At 41.8% G+C, this 20,777-nt stretch overlaps 1 protein-coding gene and 1 long non-coding RNA gene across 5 annotated transcripts in view; both read left to right on the top strand.

Annotated features, from left to right (window-relative positions):
- Window positions 1-9,990: 9,990 nt before the first annotated feature.
- LOC110495500 (uncharacterized) lies at window positions 9,991-12,339 on the top strand. The gene is made up of 3 exons (XR_016488311.1): window positions 9,991-10,095; window positions 12,073-12,171; window positions 12,302-12,339. It is a non-coding gene; the product is annotated as an uncharacterized LOC110495500 (long non-coding RNA).
- Window positions 12,340-16,643: 4,304 nt separating this feature from the next.
- The window catches only part of LOC110497008 (BCL-6 corepressor), an 89,576-nt gene continuing 85,442 nt past the window's right edge, over window positions 16,644-20,777 (top strand). For all 4 annotated transcript variants that reach the window (XM_090207709.1, XM_090207708.1, XM_090207707.1 and 1 more), the window contains exon 1: window positions 16,644-17,462. The gene's annotated coding sequence lies outside the window, so the exon portion shown is untranslated. The remainder of the gene's footprint in view (window positions 17,463-20,777) is intronic.

Here is a 20,777-nt window from a genome sequence, read left to right as displayed (position 1 = left end):
GCATTTGGAACTGGTCTCAGATCAGTCAACAGAGACATTCTTGTTAGCTCTAAAAAGATTCATCTCAAGGAGAGGATTATGCAAGGTAATCTACTCAGACAATGCAAAAACGTTCAAGAGAGCTGATCAGGACTTGAAAGAGCTGTGGAAGGCAATTGAAGAGCCCCAACTATTGGCGTTCTTCTCAGAAAGGGGCATCACCTGGAGGTTCATTGCAGAGCGAGCAGCCTGGTGGGGCGGATTCTGGGAAAGACTCGTCAGGTCAGTAAAAACATGCCTGCGAAAGGTTCTTGGGAGAGCTTCACTTAATTTTGAAGAGATATGCACAGTCCTGACAGAGGTTGAAGCTATCCTAAATTCTAGGCCTCTGACCTTCGTGCACAATGAGGTGGATGAACCACAACCCCTGACCCCAGCACACTTCCTGGTGGGTAAAAGACTAACCTCTTTGCCTCCAAAGCCATTTCCAGCTGACACTCAGCATCCAACGTTAAACAAGGGGGAAATGACACGCAGATGGAAGTACAGGCAGAGACTTGTGACCAGTTTCTGGAACAGTTGGCGAAGGGACTACTTGCTGGATCTAAAGTCAGCACACCGCTGTGACACACCACAGCCCACCCCACTGAAAGCGGGTGACGTTGTACTCATTGGAGAAGATAACCTACCCAGACAAACCTGGAAACTAGGAAAGATTGAGGAACTGTTTCCAGGCCGAGATGGCTTAGTTAGATCATGTTCAGTTCGTACTGCTTCAGGGACTTTGTTGAGGAGACCTATTCAGTTGATATACTGCCTAGAGATCTAGATGAACACAATTGTTCATCGGGGGGGAGGATGTTGTAACTTTAATGTGTTACAGAGTTAATGTTTAAGTTTATTCTTTGAGCTGTATCTAAAGATATTTCTTTAGATTTATTTGCATATGTAATTGTATTGGGTTGTGTTGAATTACGCTTTTTGACTGCAAGTCCCAGAATGCCTTGCGAGAGGAATGAGTGATAACGCGCCAATTATGTGCAGGTGCGGGTGATTGTGGCTGACTTTCCAACAGCATCTTACCTGCATTGCTCTGTACCAAAACAATTGTTGTTAAATGTAACGTAAAGAAGTATTCTTACTAAAATAAGCTTTCGTATCAAACCCGACGTCCCGAGTCATTACTAAGAAGTTAGTTAATCTAAAACAGACATAATTCAAACAGTTTTAGAAACTTCCGAGTGTTTTCTATAAAATATACTAATAATATGCATATATTAGCAACTGGACCTGAGTAGCAGACAGTTTACTCTGGGCACCTTATTCATCCAAGCTACTCAATACTGCCCCCAGCCCAAAGAAGTTAAATTCACACAGGACACCGGATAAGACAGGAGAAATACTCCAGATATAACAGACTGACCCTAGCCCCCCAACACACTAACTATTGCAGCATAAATACTGGAGGCTGAGACAGGAGGGGTCAGGAGACACTGTGGCCCCGTCCGACGATACCCCCGGACAAGGCCAAACAGGCAGGATATAACCCCACCCACTTTGCCTGAGACAAGGCCAAGTATAGCCCACAAAGATCTCCCCCACGACACAACCCATGGGTGGGCGCCAACCCGGACAGGAAGATCAATGACTCAACCCACTCAAGTGACGCATCCCTCCTAGGGACAGCCTGGAAGAGCACCAGTTAGCCAGTGACTCAGCCCCTGTAATAGGGTTAGAAGCAGAGAATCCCAGTGGAGCGAGTTTCTCATGTGTATCAAGAATGGTTCACCACCCAAAGGACATCCCGCCAACTTGACACAACTGTGAGAAGCATTGGAGTCAATATGATTAGAACGTGCATCGAAGATGTAATTTCCATAGCAACGATTAAAACATTCCCAAACCAGAAACCGGGGATTGATGGCAGCATTCACGTGAAACTGAAAGCGCAAACCATTGCTTTTAACCAGGGCAAGGTGACCGGAAACATGACCGAATACAAACAGTGTAGCTATTCCCTTCGCAAGGCAATCAAACAAGCTAAGCATCAGTATAGAGACAAAGTAGAGTCGCAATTCAACGGCTCAGGCACAAGAGGTATGTGGCAGGGTCTACAGTCAATCACGAATTACAAAAAGAAAACCAGCCCCGTCACGGACCAGGATGTCTTGCTCCCAGGCAGACTAAATCACTTTTTTGCCCGCTTTGAGGACAATACAGTGCCACTGACACAGCCCGCAACCAAAACATGCGGACTCTCCTTCACTGCAGCAGACGTGAGGAAAACATTTAAACGTGTTAACCCTCGCAAGGCTGCAGGCCCAGACGGCATCCCCAGCCGCGTCCTCAGAGCATGAGCAAATCAGCTGGCTGGTGTGTTTACGGACATATTCAATCAATCCTTATCTTAGTCTGCTGTTCCCACATGCTTCAAGAGGGCCACCATTGTTCCTGTTCCCAAGAAAGCTAAGGTAACTGAGCTAAACGACTACCGCCCCGTAGCACTCACTTCCGTCATCATGAAGTGCTATAAGAGACTAGTCAAGGACCATATCACCTCCACCCTACATGACACCCTAGACCCACTCCAATTTGCTTACCGCCCAAATAGGTCCACAGACGATGCAATCTCAACCACACTGCACACTGCCCTAACCCATCTGGACAAGAGGAATACCTACGTGAGAATGCTGTTCATCGACTACAGCTCAGCATTTAACACCATAGTACCCTCCAAACTTGTCGTCAAGCTCGAGATCCCTGGGTCTCGATCCCGCCCGGTGCAACTGGGTACTGGACTTCCTGACGGGCCGCCCCCAGGTGGTGAGGGTAGGTAACAACATCTCCACCTCGCTGATCGTCAACACTGGGGCCCCACAAGGGTGCGTTCTGAGCCTTCTCCTGTACTCCCTGTTCACCCACGACTGCATGGCCATGCACGCCTCCAACTCAATCATCAAGTTTGCGGACGACACTACAGTGGTAGGCTTGATTACCAACAACGACGAGACGGCCTACAGGGAGGAGGTGAGGGCCCTCGGAGTGTGGTGTCAGGAAAATAACCTCACACTCATCGTCAACAAAACAAAGCAGATGATTGTGGACTTCAGGAAACAGCAGAGGGAGCACCCCCCTATCCACATCAATGGGACAGTCAGTAGTGGAGAGGGTAGTAAGTTTTAAGTTCCTCGGCGTACACATCACAGACAAACTGAATTGGTCCACCCACACAGACAGCATCGTGAAGAAGGCGCAGCAGCGCCTCTTCAACCTCAGGAGGCTGAAGAAATTTGGCTTGTCACCAAAAGCACTCACAAACTTCTACAGATGCACAATCGAGAGCATCCTGTTGGGCTGTATCACCGCCTGGTACGGCAACTGCTCCGCCCACAACCGTAAGGCTCTCCAGAGGGTAGTGAGGTCTGCACAACGCATCACCGGGGGCAAACTACCTGCCCTCCAGGACACCTACACCACCCGATGTCACAGGAAGGCCATAAAGATCATCAAGGACAACAACCACCCGAGCCACTGCCTGTTCACCCCGCTATCATCCAGAAGGCGAGGTCAGTACAGGTGCATCAAAGCAGGGACCGAGAAACTGAAAAACAGCTTCTATCTCAAGGCCATCAGACTGTTAAACAGCCACCACTAACATTGAGTGGCTGCTGCCAACACACTGACTCAACTCCAGCCACTTTAATAATGGGAATTGATGGGAATTGATGTAAAATATATCACTAGTCACTTTAAACAATGCTACTTAATATAATGTTTACATACCCTACATTATTAATCTCATATGGGTATTTATATACTGTACTCTATATCATCTACTGCATCTTTATGTAATACATGTATCACTATCCACTTTAAACTATGCCACTTTGTTTACATACCCTACATTACTCATCTCATATGTATATACTGTACTCGATACCATCTACTGCATCTTGTCTATGCCGTTCTGTACCATCACTCATTCATATACTTATGTACATATTCTTTGTCCTTTTACACTTGTGTGTATAAGGTAGTAGTTTTGGAATTGTTAGGTTAGATTACTCGTTGGTTATTACTGCATTGTCGGAACTAGAAGCACAAGCATTTCGCTACACTCGAATGAACATCTGCTAACCATGTGTATGTGACAAATACAATTGATTTGATTTGATGAGCCAGCATCCCTGTGGAATGCTTAAGACACATTGTAGAGTCCATGCCCCAACGAATTGAGGCTGTTCTGAGGGCAAAAGGGGATGGAACTCAATATTTGGTCTTTATGACAGAGGTTTTCACTCATATCCACATAGTTTTTCAGTATGACGTGATACAGTTGGTACCTACACCAATTACGTTGACATCAAGGTTATTATTGTTTTGTGACTTAAAATATTAGTTATTATTTATGTTATCTTTATTTTGATTAAATTCAGATTAATTTGTTTGTTTTCAGACTCGATTCACTAGTTTGTATTTAGTTTGATAAAAACATTTATATTTCGTTTTTATACTATTTAGTTTCAGTGTGAGTGTTGAGGACAGAAAGTAGGCTATTTGTGGGAGGCTTGGAGACCTTTATGCGTTGTAGGCTTATAGTTTTTTTGCGGGGGTGTCACTTCTTGCCACTGGGGGGCAGTACTACATAAGGTGATGGACCAGGACCATATACTTGGATAGACATAACATCTCTGTATCTATGTAATGATGGTGTCTGTGAGAGCATGGGTAGTGCCATTGAGGACATCGCCACCTTGAAATTGTAAATTTTCTCCTTCAGAAGTAAAATCTATTGGCTGATCCCTCCTGATGACCTGGCTGTCACGACTCCAACCGAGTCATCAGGTCATGCCAACTGTGCCACCAGAAGGGATCAGCCAATGAAGTTGGAAGTCGACTCAATCAAAATGGTTAGTCCACAATGGCGCTGCCCATGCTAACAAAAGCTTTTGGCCACTAGAGGAACCCATACAACTCCTTCGACAGAACAGAGGTTTGGTTAGGTTCAAATTATAAATCAATATTAAAGGTGCACTATGCAGAAATCGCTCCGCCATTTCCTGGTTGCTAAAATTCGAGTAGTTCGCCTAATTTCAGTTTATGTGACGAAACAAGCATAGAGAATGTAGAGAATCATTGTACCATCTAAACCGCTGTGAAATATATTTTACATAACCAAAAAGATTGTGTTTTCAGCTGTTTGAAGCTGGTGTACAAAACAGAAAGTAAAAGACAAAAAAACTAAATGAATTACTCAGGATTGGTGGGTCCCCAGCGGGACAGTTGAGCTAACGTAGGCTAATGGGATTAGCATGAGGTTGTAAGTAACAAGAACATTTCCCAGGACAGACATATATGATATTGGCAGAAAGCTTAAATTCTTGTTAATCTAAATGCACTGTCCAATTTACAGTAGCTATTACAGTGAAAGAACACCATGCAATTGAGGAGAGTGCATGGTTTTGAACATGAAAAGTTATAAACAAATTAGGCCCATTTGGGCAGTCTTGATTTTTTTTAAAAATGGAACCGAAATGCAATGGTTCATTGGATCAGTCTGAGAATCTAAATTGCACCTGGGTTGAAATAATAAATGATGGCCTTTCTCTTGCATTTCAAAGTTGATGGTACAAAAACAAAATACAAAAAAAGGTTGTTTTTTTCTTTGTATTATCTTTTACCAGATCTAATGTGTTATATTCTCCTACGTTTCATATTTCCACAAACTTCAAAGTGTTTCCTTTCAAATGGTACCAAGAATATGCATATCCTTGCTTCAGGGCCTGAGCTACAGGCAGTTAGATATGGGTATGTCATTTTAGGCTACTTTTTTTTTTTTTAAGGGGCCAATCCTTAAGAGGATCATTGTACGAGATCTTCAGTTTCTTGGCAATTTCTCGCATGGAATAGCCTTCATTTCTCAGAACAAGAATAGACTGACGAGTTTCAGAAGAAAGTGCTTTGTTTGATAGTTTTTTTATTTCTCTCATCAATTTACACACAATACCCCTTAATGACAAAGAAAAAAAAGCTTTTTAGAAATTGTAGCAAATCTATTTAAAAACAATTATAACTGAAATTCCACTTACAGAAGTAATCAGACCTTTTATTCAGTACTTTGTTGAAGCACCTTTGACAGCGATTACAGCCTTGAGTTTTCTTGGGTATGAAGCTACAAGCTTGGCACACCTGTATTGGGGAGTTTCTCCCATTCTTCTCTGCAGATCATCTCAAGCTCTGTCAGGTTAGATGGGGAGTGTCGCTGCACAGCTATTTTCAGGTCTCTCCAGAGGTGTTCGATCGGGTTCAAGTCTGGGCTCTTGCTGGGCCAATCAAAGACATTCAGACACTTAAAAAAAAACATTTATTTAACTGTTATTTAACTAGGCAAGTCAGTTAAGTACAAATTCTTATTTTACAATGGCGGCATACCCTGGCCAAACCCTCCCCTAACCCGGACGACGCTGTGCCAATTGTGTGCCGCACTACAGGGCTCCCAAACACGGGCCGGTTGTGATACAGTCTGGGATCGAACCAGGGTCTGTAGTGACATTCTAGCACTGAGATGCAGTGCCTTAGACCACTGCGGCACTCAGGAGGCCAACTTGTCCCGAAACCACTTCTGCATTGTCTTGGCTGTGTGCTTAGGGTCATTGTCCTGTTGGAAGGTAAACCTTTGCCCCAGTCTGAGGTCCTGAGCGCTCTAGAGCAGGTTTTCATCAAGGATCTCTCTGTACTTTGCTCTATTCATCTTTCATTCGATCCTGACTAGTCTCCCAGTCCCTGTCGCTGAAAAACATCCCCACAGCATGATGCTGCCACCACCATGCTTCACCATAGAGATGGTACCACGCTTCCTCCAGACGTGATGCTTGTCATTCAGGCCAAAGAGTTCAATCTTGGTTTCATCAGACCAGAGAGTCTTGTTTCTCATGGTCTGTCCTTTAGGTGCCTTTTGACTGACTCCAAGCGGGCTGTCATGTGCCTTTTACTGAGGAGTGGCTTCCATCTGGCCACTCTACCATAAAGGGCTGATTGGTGGAGTGCTGCAGAGATGATTGTCCTTCCGGAAGGTTCATCTATCTCCACAGAGGAACTCTGGGGCTCTATCAGAGTGACCATCGGGTTCTTGGTCACCTCCCTGAACAAGGCCCTTCTCCCCCGATTGCTCAGTTTGGTTGGGCGGCCAGCTCTAGGAAGAGTCTTGGTGGTTTCAAACTTCTTCCATTTAAGAATGACAGAGGCAACTGTGTTCTTGGGAACCTTCAATGCTGCAGAAGTGTTTTGGTACCCTTCCCCAGATTTGTGCCTCGACACAATCCTGGTTCGGAGCTCTAAGGACAATTCCTTCAATCTCATGACTTGGTTTTTACTCTGACATGCACTGTCAACTGCGGGATCTTATATAGACAGGTGTGTGCCTTTCCAAATCATGTCCAATTGAATTTACCACAGGTGGACTCCAATCAAGTTGTAGAAACATCTGAAGGATGATCAATGGAAACAGGATGCACCTGTCAAATTTTTGGGCAGCAGCTAATTAAACAAATACAATTCTGTTTTTTATTTGTAATACATTTGCAAAAATGTCTAAAAACATGTTCTTGCTTTGTCATTATGGGGTATTGTGTGTAGGTTGATGAGGAAAAAATATATTTAAAAAATAAATTAAATCAATTTAGAATAAGACTGTAACGTAACAAAATGTGGAAAAAGTCAAGGAGTCTGAATACTTTCAGAATGGACTGTACAAGGCATGATCAGAGAGGGAGTGAAAGAGAGGTCATAGCCTGAAAGGTCATGGCCCAAGAGTCCCTGGGGTGGAGAGAGACAAAAAGAGTATCTCACCACAGCTGGTCAGGAACAAACAGAAAGAGACAATGACTCTAAGACCCTTTTATAACCATTTAACCCTGTTTAGATTCCAAATCTGAGTCGTTGACCAATAGCATTACTATTGAGTTAACTAACAATCAGATTGGCACTCCCTTTCTGAGAGCGCATTTGGAAACTATTAGCTCTTCATTTCTCCATCCGTATAAATATTATTCAAATGCATCAGACTCTCTCATGGCTTCACGTTGAAAGTAAATTACTATCCAGTCTTCTGATTTTCTTCAGGAATGTAATATATACATACACATACATACATACACACAAGTATTTTTCAGGACAGTTAGTACATAGTAGCAACATGCATAACCTCCAAACCAAACAGGCAAATTCATGACATCTAAGACAACCCAAGCCAAGCACAAATCGCCTTAAATCTACAGTTTTATATAGAGCCATAGCTGAATGGAACTCTTTACCAATCCATATATCTCAGGCAAAATGTAAATCCACCTTCAAGGAAAGAAAATAAAAGAACTACCCCCATAGACCATATGACTGGACAGGAAATAGAAAGCATCAACTGAATGGTTAATGTGTTTCCTGTCAGGAATTTTAATTGTCTCTATTGTCTACTTGTTAAATGTTTGTCAAGTCTTAATTTGTAATTGTTTGTAATGTCTTATTAATTGGTGTAGGACCCCAGGAAGATTAGCTAAAGTTACGGCGTTAGCTAATGGGGATCCTAATAAAAATTCACAAAATTCCCATCAGACCTACAGGATGTAAAAACAGAACTTCTTCTAGCCAGAGGTGTGAAAGAATGGGGGATGGTGAGATCAACAAAGAGAAGGCTGAATTCCAGAGAAGACCATGAACCCTCTTGCATACAGTTGATATGAGGAACTTGGGGGGTAGCCTTACACCCGCCAGATTCAGAACCTCGAAAATCCCATTTGTTTTTCATTTTTGTTCAGGTTACTACAATAACCTTGTTTTTTTTTTGTCATTTGGGAGCCTTTTGTCAGGAGCCTTTAGCACATAGACTTGGGCTCCGATACCGCTTGCCGTGCGGTAGCAGAGAAAACAGTCTTTGACCTTTTTTGGGCCTTCCTCTGACACCGCCTAGAGGATATAGGTCCTGGATGGCAGGACCCTGACCTCATCGATGTTTTGGGCCTTCCTCTGACACCGCCTAGTATATAGGTCCTGGATAGCAGGAAGCTTGGCCACAGTGATGTATTGGGCCTTCTTCTGACACCTCCTAGTATATAGATCCTGGATGGTAGGAAGCTTAGCCCCAGTGATGCATTGGGCCTTCTTCTGACACCGTCTAGTATCTATGTCCTGGATTGCAGGAAGCTTGAACCCAGTGATATTTTGGGCCTTCCTCTGACACAGCCTAGTATATAGGTCCTGGATGGCAGGAAGCTTGGCCCCAGTGATGTTTTGAGACTTCCTCTGACATTAGTGCTGTATTGACAAGAGAAAAACGAACACCTTATTTTTGACTTTCTGCAGAATGAGAATGTGGTCATGTAACAAGTTGACACCAATCACCACATCCTCTTTTGTCAGATGTTGTGTTGATTACGGCTGCACTGAAATCGGTTGAGGGATGAGCAGAAGAGGAGTGCAGAAGAAATAATAAAAACTCCACTTTGTCCCTTACAGCCAACAGAGCCTCATTATAACACACCCCTTCTTACATGTGTCTCTTGAGGTCAATCTACTCCAGACATATTAAATACACATTCTCACGTGACACAGTCAATGTAAATCTAAAAAGTGAAATATTCAGAATGACACATACACTGACTCGACCTGACTCTGACTTGAGATGTCATGACGGACCAGACAGATTGAAGTGTACTATGACTACTTGTAGTGTCTTGTACGGTGATCCACTAGTAATGTAAGTTGAAGTTGAAAGTTAACTGACAATCTAGACATGGCTACTGTTTGAAGGTGGTGGTTGTGGTGGTAGTGGGGTCAATGACATATATTGCTATTCAATTCAGGACTTGAATTAAAATGATTTGATTCAATTTCAAACTTGTGATAGTAAATATTGCATGCCTACAAGGAGTATGCCTATATAAGGCAAAGTCAAGTGGACTTGCCTATGATTGGTCTGACCTCTAGCACCCTAGAAAACAACTTGTGGTTTGTCTGTACAGCAGCAAAGAACACTCAAACAGGCAACTGCTACACAAGCAGGACAACAACCCAATCACCACCACAAATTTGAGACAATGCTGAGAGTTGTGGGACATTTGTTGTGTAAGCCAATTTTTTTGTTCCTACAATTAATAACTTAGGAGTCAAATGTGTAATTACCTGATCTGTTTCTAGGTCTCTTTATATGCTGTCGGGGAGCTGATGGCTTGACAGAGACACTGGTGGAACTTGGACAGAATACAACCATAAACTGTTCTCTTAACATAGAAAGTGCATACTGGTACATTCAGCACCAACCACAGCCTCCACTGGCCATACTCCACTCTTTCACTAGTAGGAGTTCTGCTGCTTTTTATTACAATACTACTTTTAGACAGAAATATTCATTAGAAACAGGACATAGATTGTTAATACAGAATGTAACAGTAGATGATTGTGGAGTGTTCTACTGTGCAAAGAAAGAAGACCAGAGTCTCCTATTTAGCAATGGTACCAGACTCATGACCACTGGTAAGTGCACATTTCATTCAATGATGAATATGTATGGTCTACAGATATGTATGGTGTACAGATATGTATGGTGTACAGATATGTATGGTGTATGGATATGTAGGTTGTACAGATATGTATGGTGTACAGATATGTATGGTGTACAGATATGTATGGTGTACAGATATGTATGGTGTACAGATATGTATGGTCTACAGATATGTATGGTGTACAGATATGTATGGTGTACAGATATGTATGGTGTATGGATATGTAGGTTGTACAGATATGTATGGTGTACAGATATGTATGGTCTACAGATACGTATGGTGTACAGATATGTATGGTGTACAGATATGTATGGTCTACAGATATGTATGGTGTACAGATATGTATGGTCTACAGATATGTATGGTGTACAGATATGTATGGTCTACAGATATGTATGGTCTACAGATATGTATGGTGTACAGATATGTATGGTGTACAGATATGTATGGTGTACAGATATGTATGGTGTATAGATATGTATGGTGTATGGATATGTATGGTGTACAGATATGTATGGTGTACAGATATGTATGGTGTACAGATATGTATGGTGTACAGATATGTATGGTGTATGGATATGTATGGTGTATGGATATGTATGGTGTATGGATATGTATGGTGTATGGATATGTAGGTTGTACAGATATGTATGGTGTACAGATATGTATGGTCTACAGATACGTATGGTGTACAGATATGTATGGTGTACAGATATGTATGGTCTACAGATATGTATGGTGTACAGATATGTATGGTGTACAGATATGTATGGTGTACAGATATGTATGGTGTACAGATATGTATGGTGTATGGATATGTATGGTCTACAGATATGTATGGTGTATGGATATGTATGGATATGTATGGTGTACAGATATGTATGGTGTACAGATATGTATGGTGTATGGATATGTATGGTGTACAGATATGTATGGTCTACAGATATGTATGGTGTATGAATATGTATGGTGTACAGATATGTATGGTGTACAGATATGTATGGTGTACAGATATGTATGGTGTACAGATATGTATGGTCTACAGATATGTATGGTGTATGGATATGTATGGTCTACAGATATGTATGGTGTATGGATATTTATGGTGTATGGATATGTATGGTGTATGGATATGTATGGTGTACAGATATGTATGGTGTATGGATATGTATGGTGTACAGATATGTATGGTGTATGGATATGTATGGTGTACAGATATGTATGGTGTACAGATATGTATGGTGTACAGATATGTGTGGTGTACAGATATGTATGGTGTACAGATATGTATGGTGTACAGATATGTATGGTGTATGGATATGTATGGTGTACAGATATGTATGGTGTACAGATATGTATGGTGTACAGATATGTGTGGTGTACAGATATGTATGGTGTACAGATATGTATGGTGTACAGATATGTATGGTGTACATATGAGCTACCTTTTGGGTATGTTCCCAATAATGGAAAATACTGTTTTTCAGTTTTAGATGTGGTTTAGAATAACTCTGTGGGTTATTTCTCTTTTTTTCCACAGACTATCCAAACCAGACGTCCAGCTACAGGTCATCATGGGAGAACTGTCTTCTGTTCATTTACAGTGTTCTGAATGTTATTCTGATCGTTATGATCCTGGGTGTGTAAATGGAAATACTAGATAATATAAAAGTTTGAAATAGTTTAACATGTAAATGTTTGCTGAGTAGCCAATGTTACTTGTGCAATGTTGATATTGACATATACTATGTTGTTGGTGAATATTTCAGTACATATCATGGCCTTGGCATGTCAGAACAGAAACTGTATTCTAAAACTAAGACCACCTCAAGATGCAGACCAGAGGTAAGAGACTTGTTGTACACCACCTGAACAGTTGCAGCATTCTCCCTCACAAATTGATTAAACTTAACAGTATCAAATACTGAAAACCATACAACATTTCATGATGTAACTAACTGTAGGTATGGTCTTTTTAAAAGACTAATTGCATTGTTGTTTTGACAGAAATCAGTGACATAGATCACATCACCACCAAGAAGATTCCATCCTGAACTTGTATCAATAACTACAATTGCAGTATAGTTCATGCTTCCACAAGCGCAAACTAACAACTTCTGCAATGGGTATATTCTTAGAATCACTTCCTGTAGAATGATACAAGTCATGTGACAATGTTACAGTGAACAATGACTAAAATACTGTTGTGAATATGCCTGTATCCTATCACCCCTTTCTACCGCTAGTCAGTAATGAATAAATACGTGTTTCTTTATTTCCCCCTACTTTGACATTTATTTGCACTAAAACACATGCATAATGTAGGTCTACTGCAGTGTTTCCCAAACTCGGTCCTCTGGACCCCAAAGGGTGCATGTTTCAGTTTTTGACCTAGCACTACACAGCTGATTCAAATAATCAACTAATTATCAATATTTGATAATTTGAATCAGCTGTGCAGTGTTAGGGCAAAAACTGAAACATGCACCCCTTGGGGTCCCGAGTTTGGGAAACGCTGGACTAGTGTGTTATTGTATTCTTGAATGGTCAATCCATTAGTGTGTTATTGTATTCATGAATGGTCAATCCATTAGTGTGTTATTGTATTCATGAATGGTCAATCCATTAGTGTAACTATCTTCTAGTAAAATGTCATGATTATAGTAATCAGCTGCTTAACTTCCTTTTTGTTCTAAAGCTGTGACTTCTGTGGAAATGGCCATTGAAATTGCAGTAAGGATCACAGGAACAAAATAAAGGTATGACTCATGACCCACTCAGTTGAAGGTAAAGTAGGACAGCAGTTGTCAGAAAGATATTACACAGTGGAAAGTAACACACCACACCACCACACAAACAGCTCATATAAATGGTCACAGGCTGTGGTTATATAACAGTATTTGTTCCAGTGATGTTTGTGAAAAAATTAGTCTGGCAAGAGGTTGTCTATTGCAATACAGTTTCATAATAAATTATTTCCTATCAACATGGTCTTAAACTCAAAGAAACACAGGCCTGCCATGTAGATATAAACACTATTGGATGTGTAGAGTAAATCATGCAGAATTATTTAGCCGTAGCTTTTGGACCATTAACACAATATTCACCAGGGTTTCAATACCATTTAAATTCCAGTCCATTCGGGAAGTGCACTGAAATTCCAATTATCTTCTATGCTTTTCAATGAGGAAAATTTGGAATTGGAATTTGGTTTAATTTCTGAATTGCCTGGAATTAAAATGGAATTGACCCCCACCCTGATATTAACTAAACTCCTCAAATGGTCTGTCCTTGGTGACACTTCAGTTACCCAGTGTTATGACAGGGTAAGGTGTGACACTGCCTGGTGTTATGGGTCTACATAGTCTTAGAAACTGACCCTATGCAACACAGTGACTAGGGTCTGGTTTCAACGATGGACGTTTTTGGCAAAGAGGAACTACGTATTTCCTTCATTGAAACCACACCATTGTGTTGCCTAGGGATAGGTTTCAGACTAGTTTCTATGTATCAGGAAAATGGCTCTATCTATCTACAGGGACACTACTGGGCTTCTTCCAAATACCCCCCTGTGACATCTTCCCCTCAGTCACTGTCTTTGGTCTTTGGGGGTTCTCCCTTTCCACTGCTCTCCAGGGGTCATATTCATAAAGCATCTCAGAGCAGGAGTGCTGATCTAGGATCAGGTCCTCCCTGTCCATGTGATCTTTTTCATTATCATCCAAAAAGCTAAAACTGATCATAGATCAGCACCAAGACACTTTATGAATAAGTGGCCAGTTAGGCCACCTGTTTCAAGTTTTAATAGACTTGTGTAGACTTGTGTAAATGGCTCAGTTGAATAGAATAACCATCGTAGCATAAGTATAATATAGGAAGGCACACTTTATAGTCCAATATTTACACGTGTTTTGGGGAAGGGGGGATTGGGGGCAAGTGTTAATACAATGTTGATACGGTGTAATAACAGTGCCACTACACGGGTAAAAGACTACGGTGTTGCGCTCTTTTCTTCGTGTGCCAAATCTTAATGAACACAACTGTCCAGACGGTGGCAGTAATGCACCATCACAGATGGTTTGCACCATTACGGGCTCGCTTGAACCTGGTGTTGGGTTGCGACCGGTTTTCCATTGCAAGGCGTCCATCTGTCTCGAAGTGCCAAACCGCATTACCACTACCATGCGCCTGATGTTGGTCCAGTGTCATCTCAGTGTTTTAGGGAGCACCAGCTGATATAAAAGGAATATTCAATTTTGATAGCGCTCACACATGTAGGCCTACATGTAATCATGGAGAGCCTACAGGTAGGTCACTGTTCCTTCATTAGGTGTTGACTGGAAAGAATCAACAAGCGTCTGACACAAACCATTAGGATAATGACGCACGAATCTTAATGCGTAGGCCATTACAAATGAGCAGACAAATAAGATACATAGCCTCGCCTCAGTATGTAAAAGCAACACACCCCATTACCCCACCGTTTTCTGGAGTGATTTATAAAGCCCATAGGCCTAAACCTACAGTACCTGAGGGGAAACAGCTTTAATGGAACTTGAGCAAGCGACCACAGGCATGTGTGTCGAGCGCACTGACAGTGCCATATAGTTCCAGACCTGTAGCCTAAAAGGTCCAGAGAGCATGTTCACAAGAAATCTACAAATACACTCACTGTCAATAGCAAGTTTGGCTTTGATGCTGAGTATTGCTGACAAGGGCTTTGCCAACTTGTTTTCCTCACCCCTTTTTTCGACACTCACCCCCTTCGCGGATCGCGCCCATCTCATCATCTGTGTGTACATTCTCAAAATAAATTAAACATGTCCAATCTCCAGGTACTTCATTATAGTCAACAATTTAATCTAATAACATTTGACACGTTTGGATTTAACTTTATAGGCCAACTAATTGCAATGTTGCCTCATATTCGGTTGACAGTAATTGTTAGTTAGGCCTATGTGGCGGTAGAAAAAACGGTTTTATAGAAATCCCTTTAGAAAGGAACCGTTATCTATTCAACAACCGTTTCACCACTGCGTATCGATCGCATGTAATGCCTTTACTGTGTGTGCATTCATCGTGCTCATGTGAAATCCACCGCGGTGCAGAACGCAATGAAGCGGCATAACCCCACGGGTTAGTTCCCATGGGACTGTAGGGGGAGAGTTGTCTGTCATTAATAACGGCAATCCAATTACGCGGACCCGGTTTGAGCTATTATGATGCTTCCTTTTGCACAGTTTTAAACGAAATGGGTATTTTTTCTCATGACGCAGCGCCAAGTATTGTATATCTCTCTAGTCTGTTTCCATTGTATTCTATTCCTTAGATTTAGGATTGATTTGGGGTCAGGTGATCGGAGATCTGTGGTTATAGACCTGGGCAATAGATTATGCTATGTGCCTAAATATATGTTTTGCTGTCAGTGTTGGGTATATTGTCCAGTCTATGTCCCAATGATTCCAGGGATAGATCATTTTATAACATTTTCTATCCCAATTATACTGTATCATTTGTGTACTTTGAAGAAAGCAACAAACATAATACTTCATACTCGAATTTACACTACACTCTTAGAAAAAAAGGTTCTGGTTGAACCAAAAATGGTTATATTTCTTGTTTCATATATGGCACCCCTAAAGGTTCTATATAAAACCCTTTTGTAGGGTTCTTCTTCCTGAACCAAAATTGGGTAATATAGAACCATTGGGTTTCATATACTGTTCTATATGGAACCAATTCGGGTTCTATATAGAACCATAAGAGGTACCATATATGAAGCAAGCATAGAACCCTTTTTGGTTCTATCCAGAACCTTTTTTTCTAAGAGAATGAAGTTTTCTGTTTGTTGCTTTCTTCAAAGTAGAAGTATACACATGATACAGTATAATTGGGATAGAAAATATTATATATACCTGGAATGGGACATAGACTTGACAATATGCCATACCCAACCAACACTGAGCTAAAATAAATAAATGTAGGCATATAGCATAATCTATTGCCCAAAAAACGAATATGCACAGTAACCTATATACCTTCAATATCTCCCTCGCTCGCTCGCTGGCGTTCTCTTTCGCTCTCCCTCCTCCCTCCCTTTGTTTTCGCTGTGGAGAGCGCTGGTGGAGCGAAGCGTGCTGGAGGTTTATGGTAATTGCGGTTCCCCGATTGGCCTTCTGGGTAGAGTCTGCGACTGGAACCAAGGCGCAGGCACTCATTCTCCGCTGTACGTCTGGAGGCGGTAGTTGTGAGTGCTCTGAATGGTGCCATACGGAAGAAAACGGAACAGTAAAACTAGGACGAAATAAAAAACTAATGGGAACATTGACAGAAACACCCTAGCCTCTCACTGAAGATAATGGGCACTGTTAGCATTCTTTATTTGTTGAAAACGGAAATTCTCGCCATATTTTTGAGGTGGCGTGTGTGCTGTATTGCGAGCTCAACATGGCGCTGCAATGCATAACCAGACTGAATATATTTATTGTTTATTGAGACCTACGACCGTTGTTGCCACCTGTGCTCCTTGAAACATTCACGACAACGATGCACTTGGTGTCTTTTTACTAATGGATATATTCACTGGGGGCAGAAACGTAACCTATCACTGCGACTCCGTGGATCTGTTCGTTCATTGTCGCGGACTCGTCATTCCCGGAGTTTTACCAACTGGAAATGTATAAAGACTAAGGATGTTTTCGTAGTCTAATCTTACCTACATGTCATTTAACAAGCACAACATTGTCACCCCTATTTGCTGTAAAGTTAAATTACAAAAGTGATATTAACCCCCGACGCACGAACTCTCGTTGGGTCGTTTTGACTGACTCGTGGATCCTAGAGAACACGGCCAAAAAGTTCCAACTGGACATTTTGCGTTTTGGCCAAGGACAATATAATTTAGAGAAATTATTCTGGAATTTCTATCAGGTAGGCTAAGAAGTTTTGTGAACGTTTGTGCCTTGGTTTTCCTTTCCATGTTTCGTTTTGTTTGCTTTTCTGTCTTGCTCCAGTCTGAAGACTCGATTATGTTCGGCGTCGCTCTGACTATATGGAGACTTGGCCATCTGATAAGGGCTTCTACAAAGAACTGCGTATTTAAGTGGAATATTTAGTTGCTTGCCAATGTTTTTGTGTACTGAGAGATATGTGTTAACCTAGTAGAATTCATGTTTCACATAGGCTTTGTATAAACCTAGTCTAGCCCTACACCCGTTTCTATAGAAAGATTGTAGCCTAAGATGGTGTAATATTGTATGGTTTGGTAACGGAAATGTGTTGATTAAGCCTACATGGTTTATCGTTCATCCAAACTCTTAGTAAGTCATAATGAGAGATCCAACGTTGTCACGGGACTTTCCAGCTAACCTTTTTTTTCAGACAGTCAGCTAAATTTAAAGGAAAATGTCAAATAAAAAAAATAGCGTGTAGCGCGTGTGTGATTTCGATGTAGGCTAATCTAATTCTCATGTTTCAAATGAATGGCCTGGCATAAACAAATTAGTTGAGTCTCTGTGGGAATCGGCTTATAGGCGTTTTTCTATAAGATTCAGTCTTAATTTAGTGCCTCGCCCATGTTTGACACCATCCCATATACCTCGTGGAACGACTTTGCAGATAAACGCTTGTGGAGGTCATCTGTGTAATTTCACTGCGCATTTCAGCGAGTGGATGATGGTGTGGTGGGCTGTATGGTTTTCCATTCATCAACGACTTCATGGATGGAATGCGGCAATCAGGCTTTAAATGAATTGTTATAACGGGCTCGGTGATCGAGCGCATTGAGACGGGTGTAGGTGTCCTGCAGGATAATGCCAGCCTAAGTAAACGTGTATAAGGTTTCTGTCCCACATTGGATGATGCAAGGTCTTTTCTTGTACACCATATACTCTTGTCATGTTGGCAACTTGACGTGTTCTGTCGCCTTAACTTAAACGAGTCTGAACTCCTCTCGCCCCGGGGACGGGAAATGACTCTGGTCACAGGCTGCGCTACGGAATTCGACCCGTTGCATATACAGTACTAGACACAAGCAATCGCAGACGCAACAACGGAGTGCAGTGTTTTTGGACTCATAAAAACGCCTCAATTTGTGTTTTTAAACTTTTACTCCAAGAACAGAGCGAACACAGTGGAGAAGCAACTTACTGCGCTTTAGGCTCATAGGAAAATAATACAGGCATAGGCTGTTTATTTCACAAAAGTTATCTGGAATTTGTTGGTTCCTACTTGTATTCCTTGTTTCCTGTTTCTTACTTTGGTACCATAAATTAATCCCGAATACTTGGTAGCCTAACTGAAAGCTGAATGTGGCATTAAGACCGAGGGGTTAGTTTAGTAGGCCCATTGTCACAGAGATTATTCACAAAATATTGTCCTTTATAGGCCTACTGAAGAACCAATTTCAAACTGATTGCATTTCAAGACTAGGAATGTTTTTTGTTCATATTTCAATTTAACCAACTTGGTATGGGGGCTATGAGAGCGCAATTTACCCGCATTGTTGTTTGCATTTGGCATAAATGAAGGCTATCATGCTGTTGACAACTATCTAGGCATATCTCATATGACAGTCGAATCTAATGAATGCTGTCACATACGAACAATTAGGCCTACAACTTGGATACGTCTTGAAATACATCCATTACAACAGTTACTCAAGTACCTGTAGACCCGTTTTTATGTTCAAATAACAGATTTCAGGACACAAGAACCGATTAAACAGCTTGCCTAACCAATTGGTATTGTCAAAATCATACTTTTTAAATGATTTATCTGAGAAGAGACCTCCCTACTCGCATTCTGCATTTATTTGGTGAAGGCCTACGCCCCCCATTCTGTCAACCCGGGTTGTTTATTTTTAGCGCAGCCATCTCGGTCTTGCTGGAGCCTTTGTGCACTCAACGCAGGCAGACAGACGAGTCGTGTCCAGAGAGACGGTGGTTTTGAGGATATGTTTTCCCTTCATCCACCACCTTGAAATGTGATATGGAAATAGTAAATCGTTGGCCAACCGCCGAGAACATTCGGCGTCAGATTAACATTTATTTCGGCTTTTTCTTTTGAACAATGGGAAGAGTAATAAGGCATCAACGATAAGCGTGATTGACTCACAGTTGTCAAGCTTTTTCTGCTGTCACAATATTAGCTGGTTGTTGTCATGTAGGCCTAAATGAGGCCTTTCTCTGACAGTAGGCCTATAGGCTACTTCTAACATATGCCGAATTTATTAATAGGATATAGGTCCGCTATTTTCCGAGTTTGACACAATCAGTGTGAAGGAAAATAAACCCACGGCACTGCAGTGAGCTGTAGAGAGAATTGCTTAGTTGACTCCCGCTGGAGATGTCACAGTTTGATTGAAGCTTTTCCTCTACAAGGCGAGTCTCCCCTGGGACTGCGGTCCCGAAACAGGAGAGCTCTTCTCTCCGCTTCAGAGCGCTTTTGTGCCGCAGCAGGAGCTCTGTATGCACGGTTCTCTGCGCTCTCTCGTAAAAGGACGCCTCCTGACGCCCACACATTGTTTTCTTTACGCGACGTTCTCACCAGCAGCCAGAATGCACCTAAGTAGAAAGGATAACAGCCCCGAGGTACCTTGCACTAGGGGCACATATTTTATTTAAATGGAACCCGGGGCCCCTCGAATTGGAGCATCCACGTTTTAGGTCAAGTGAGGGACACCTCCATGGTGTTTGGCTGGCTGTTTCTGCTCGCCTCCCATTGATTTTGTGAATTTGTCACGCCGTGCTTTGAATGACACGTTTATGATTCTGTAATATAAACGGTGCAATTAGACGGCATGTCGTACAGGTCGCATGATATCTGTTGGGTGCTCGTCTTATCCTAGGCCTATAGCCTACAAATATCCTAGGTCGTTGGATAAAGTCTAGCCTACATGTTTACGTTATTGATTAATTTGTTAGGCGAATCCACATTGTAAAACCACCACCATGCCCGTAGCCAGGGGTGTTGCCGTGTTTCCTAAATCCTGACACAGTCATTGTCAAAACGTGTCTGTGTAGGCTGATCCCCTGATGCAATAAAAAGAAATACAAACTGTAAAATTAAGTAAAACCCTTTGAACTACTTTTTGGATAGGTTTAGGGCCGTATTATTTTGGATTGGTTTTATGCACCAACAAACAAAGCCGTCAACCTCCAGAAGGAGTGAATTGCCTACATACAGGAAACGAAATAACACGACCATTAAATGATTGCGCATACAGGGACTTGTTTTTCTTACCAG

The sequence above is a fragment of the Oncorhynchus mykiss genome, chromosome 18 (genome assembly GCF_057628025.1).
Source record: "Oncorhynchus mykiss isolate SJ-2025 chromosome 18, ASM5762802v1, whole genome shotgun sequence".
In the NCBI taxonomy this organism is placed as follows: Eukaryota; Metazoa; Chordata; class Actinopteri; order Salmoniformes; family Salmonidae; genus Oncorhynchus; species Oncorhynchus mykiss.
Note: the sequence above shows the minus strand (reverse complement) of the source record. Positions and strands in the feature narration are given on the sequence as shown.